Consider the following 274-nt stretch of genomic DNA (forward strand, 5'->3'; position numbering starts at 1 on the left):
AGAACAAGCAGAGAGTATACAAGTTCGGAGAAAAACGGTATGAAGGTCTTGGATCGCTGTTGATTCGCATACCGGTAGATGCCGACCATTTTATCTCCGTTGATGTGGAAGTCGTGGATCTTGACGTTCCTTTCGTAATCGGATTGGAATTCCTCGTGCAGCACGGGATGCTCATTGACACCGCACAAAACTTGCTTATTTCCGAACTGGGTGGATGGAAACTGCTGTTGGTATCGAAGCGCGGACATCTATTTCTTGAGTGGACCGATTAAAT

Source organism: Chondrus crispus, genomic scaffold (genome assembly GCF_000350225.1).
Source record: "Chondrus crispus Stackhouse genomic scaffold, scaffold_8, whole genome shotgun sequence".
NCBI lineage: Eukaryota > Rhodophyta > Florideophyceae > Gigartinales > Gigartinaceae > Chondrus > Chondrus crispus.